This window comes from Asparagus officinalis, chromosome 2 (assembly GCF_001876935.1).
Source record: "Asparagus officinalis chromosome 2, Aspof.V1, whole genome shotgun sequence".
NCBI classification, from domain to species: domain Eukaryota; kingdom Viridiplantae; phylum Streptophyta; class Magnoliopsida; order Asparagales; family Asparagaceae; genus Asparagus; species Asparagus officinalis.
Window position 1 is genome coordinate 31576044 of NC_033795.1, and position 4888 is coordinate 31580931.

Below are 4888 nucleotides of genomic sequence, written 5' to 3' on the forward strand. Positions count from 1 at the left end.
TCGAGCCGTATCCCACTAGGGTTCGAGGTCCCAAGAACCCCAAGATCGAGCAGGTAATGTAAAGGAGTCTTCTTGATTGGTTATTGAGTTGTTAGCTAGGGTTTTTCGAGGCAATTCGGTTTGATTTTTGGTGCATTTTTGGGTGTTTTTAGGGCCCTGGAGAGAAGCTCAGGGACATCCCAAATGGTACGGATCTGTATAATCTTGCGATGGTCTTGCTGCTATCTTGATTTCTGATATTGTAAGCATGTCTGGATGTTTAGGGGACATTTTCATGCGTTCGTGATGTTTAATTCTTTGCATAAAAGTTGAATAAAATTTGGGGTATCTTGGTTATCTGTCAGTTTACAAAAAATTTCTTGATTTTCTTTGGGGTCTGTGATGCGAGAGCTTTAGTGTTCTTGGTGCTCATTCTGTACACTATGTTTGGGAGTTAACTAGGGGAAGGAAAGGAAAGATAGGATAGGGGAAGGAATGGAAGGGAAAATTTAATATGTTGTTTGGGAGTTTTGTAATGAGAATGGAGGATAATTTTTTTTATCTTGTTTGGGAGTTCTTAAGTGAAGTGAACGGAGGAGAATGGTTTTAAAATTAAATCTTAGCCGTTCATCTATGATGATAAGAGGTAAAATTGTTTTTATATGTTAAAAGTTCTATATAGTTAATATCCTTCCCCTCCTCTACCCCCAATTCGGAGGGGAACAAAATTGGACCTTTTTGCCTCCCCTACCCTCCATTACCCCTCTTAAAAAAAGAACCAAACTTTTTTATTTGTTGACTTCAATCTTGGAGTGAGACTGGGACTCTTGATGATTTCTTTACATCGAAACATACTAATATATTATCCATGAAGAAATTGGTTTTGTGTAGTAGTACTGTCTGCCTGTCTGGGGTTTCAGCTTCAGGTTAGGGTCACTGAAGAACTTATCGACTTGTCCTGAGAATATTTTTAACTCATTTGAGCGAATTAATGTATGATGGTTACAATATGCAGGGCTTTTAGTAGTTTTTTATGCTTATTACTATAGGGAAGATCTTTTAGTCCTGATTTATTTTCTAAATTTATTTTGGGAAACTGTGTTTTGAATGCAACTGTCACCAGCATGTAGTTTCAACTGCTATTATGCAACACAGTTGAATATTTAGAAATTTGCAACTTGCAGTTCTAATTTTTAACATAGTTGCAAATATTTGTCTCCACTTAGTAATTAAAACTTCTTTTATGCAACTTGTTTTCACTTTTAATAAATTGAAAAAAATTCATATAAAGTTCTTAACAAAACAGAACGATTAATTTTGAAAATTCCTTTTCATCTAAAACATTACACTAACTACAATAAGTTAACTATGTAATTTATTGATGAAGCACCATTAACTATGTATTGATACTATTCTAAAATAATAAAAGAAAAAAAGGAACAAAATGTTCAAATTTTGTACATTCTTTGATTAGTTAAAAAATTTCATCTTTTTGATCCTTAAAATTTTTTTGAATGGGAATTACAATTACTATTTTTCTAAACTTTATAAAAATTTTGAGTTTCTTAGAAAATATATTTTTTCTTAAATTTATTATTAAGTTTGAAATTTTAGATCTCTTTGTTTTTTAAAACATTTTAAGACTTTAACACTTTATATTTTAAAAATGATTACGAAATCCCCTTGAACTTCGGGGGGTGTTGCACATAACCCCTTTGAACTTTGTTTATCTCATATAACCATCTTGAACTATGGTGTGCCTCACAACCCCACACCAAAAAAAAAAAAACTTAGCCAGTCTCACCTAACCCCTCTACTTGTACTCTGCAAATAACTAAAATTTTCTTAAGAGGAAAAAGCTCAAAACTTCAGCAGAATGAGTATTGTTAAACAATAAAATATTATAGATTCTCATTCATATTTCAAAAGCTATAACTACTCCCCTTTATATAGGGGTATAATAACAAGAACTTTATTGTGCAGTCAATATATGACTAAACACAATTACCTAATCATAATTATTCTCTTAGTTACATTCCTAATATCTTTCAATCACCAAATCTCTAATTTATACTCTCAATATATTATTCCTAATATAACTATAAAATTATAGATCTCCATAATATATTCCTTGACACTCCCTCTCAAGCTGGAGCATGCATATCACACATGTTCGGCTTGGCGGCTTCTTACAAACAAGGTGTACTCACTACAATTTGTGACATGACTTTAAAAAGGCTAAAATCTTATATGTGACTTTTCTCATCATAGTTGTCTTCATCTTCTAGTCTTCTATTTATATGTCTTCCACCACGAACAACCTCAACTAAAATCACGAAATGCGATATCTCGATCTTCTTCACAGATCGACTAGGGAACTACCAAACAAACGATCATCACCAGGGACCCACCTAGCAAACGATTCTATCTAAGGATCCACTAAACAAACAATCATCTTTATGGATCAACCAAACAGATGATCCTTTTCACGGATTAACCAAACAAATGATTATCTTCACAAATCAACTAAACAAATGACTTTTTCATGGATCAACGAAACACATGATCCTCTCTAGAGATCAACCAAGCAAATGATCCTCTTTACAGATCAACCAAACAAACAATCCTCTTGGGGATCTAACAAATAAATGATCCTTCTTTAGGGATCTACTAAACAAATGATCTCTTTTTAGGGATCCACCAAACAAATGAAGCTGAGAAAATAACCTTCACCGAACCAATTTCTGTGCAAATCTTTTTTTTTCGATAGCTAATGGTGTCAAGGTCTCAAGGATACAAGCGGCAGTGGTAATGATGTTGACAAGTTGAGTGAGCGGTGAACAAAAGGAAATCGAGACGACACAGGCGATGACAAGAACATATACATCGAGGATGACTATTGTTAATAATAATGGCAATCCTGATCATCAACAAGGCCATCAAAAGCAAGATGGACAAGAATTCACGACACTATTCACAATGAACAGACACCTTGGCGCTGTTCAAGACCAACGGTCACCGCAGTATTGTTTGCGGTGAACAGTTACTACACACTGTTTAAGGTAACAAGTCACAGGAAGAAGGGAGGTCGTAAGGCAGAGGGAGGAGTTTGATAGCGGGAGATTAGGGGCTAGGGTTTGTGAGGATCTATGGTTTTGTGGAGTCTAGGGTTTGTGTGGGTTTGATACCATGTTGAACAATAAAATATTGTTAAACAACAAACTATTGTAGATTCTCATTCATATTTCAAAAGCTAGAACTACTCTCCTTTATATAGGGATACAATAATAATGATTTTATTGTGTAGTTAATGTGGGACTAAACACAATTATGAATTACCTAATCACAATCATTCTCTTAGTTACATTCCTAATATCTTTCAATCACTATAACTCTAATTTATACTCCTAATATATTATTCCTAATATAACTATAACATTATAGATTTCCATAATATATTACTTAACTGTGCTGCATGTAAATGACAGGTTAAAGTTTGGGAATGTTTCACTCAAAAGACATTTTCGTTATTTACAAATTACTAGTAGGGAAGTTTGATGAGATAAGCTAAAGTTCAAGGGGGTTTTGTGAGACACACATAGTTATACCCCATAGTTCAGGGGGTTATATAAGATAAACAAAGTTCAGGGGGATTTTGTGCAACACTCTCCAAAGTTTATGGGGGTTTTTGTGAAATTAACCCTTTAAAAAACTTCAAGTATTTTGGATTTTTTGAGTTTATTATATTTTTGGATGTTTATGTTTTTTTATTTTTTGAGCTATTTTAATAAGTTATATTTTTTTAATTTTAAAGTACTTGCTTTGGGTTTGTTGCAATTACGATTGTATCACTTTTTAGTTGTTTTGAGTTGCACAGTGCATCTTATGATCAAATTCGGCATGATTCACAAGCTAGAATCAAATGGGCATTTGCAACTGTACTTGTAATGAAGCACACAATTGCAACCGAGCAAAAATAGAACTATTTGTACGTGAATGCAGTTGTAATCACTCCAGTTCAGGCTACCAGACAAACCTTTGACTTTCTTAGAGAATTTTTTTTTATTAAATAGTACTTATTAGGGTTTCAATTTTGGGTTCGAACATTAAAAATCAACATATTTGTCCTTGGGTCTCCCCATGATCATAGAGTTTGAGTTGATCACAGGACCTAGTCAATTGCAAAATCAATAGGAGAAGGCAATTTTTTGATATTAGCATAATTAGTATTTTTTTCCAAAAAAGTCATATGCCTAGAACTGTGACTTGTCTATGATGGCAGACTTTATGATGGGATGAGGTAACATCTCAGCACATGATATGTTAAGCTGAGATTCAACTTGTAAATTTGATACAATATCAGATTATTCTGACGGTAATATGTGACTTTCCTTTGATTGGCCTGGCCTCCTTCAGTTGTTTTCTTTTGCTTTTGGTGCACTAAGGCGCTGCAGCTTGGACCAAGGCTTCGAGAGGATTTCTCTCAGACTTCTACATAAGCAGAAATCTGAGTGGTTTTTGGAGGAAGCTTTATACTCATGTAGCCACCTCTTGCCTCCTTTTCTCCTTCCTCCTTGTTAATATCCTTTTCTGGCTGTATTTTGACATCGTTTAGTACGAGGCTTGAGATAATGCTGTCCACATATCCTCCTAAGACCTGGCGTGGCTGCATAAAAAGAAACTGGATAACACATATGTTAGAAAACAAAAAATAAACCCTCAACCCTCACACTACTTAGGAGTTCTGGTGTAGACGAAGCAATCTTTAACATGGTATTGAATAAACTCACTGGGCATGAATTAAAGATGAATTTTAAAATAAAAATGACACTGATGCACGACTACAAGTTTTGGCCCATGAAAAGGCAGCTTAATCTCTCTCTCTCTCTCTCTCTCTCTCTCTCTCTCT

At 34.3% G+C, this 4888-nt stretch overlaps 1 protein-coding gene across 1 annotated transcript in view; it reads left to right on the forward strand.

The window, feature by feature from the left end:
* LOC109830629 (neurofilament medium polypeptide-like) overlaps positions 7–4888 on the forward strand; it is a 15079-nt gene continuing 10197 nt past the window's right edge. The window contains exons 1-2 of the mRNA XM_020397944.1: positions 7–53; positions 153–186. The gene's annotated coding sequence lies outside the window, so the exon portion shown is untranslated. The remainder of the gene's footprint in view (positions 54–152; positions 187–4888) is intronic.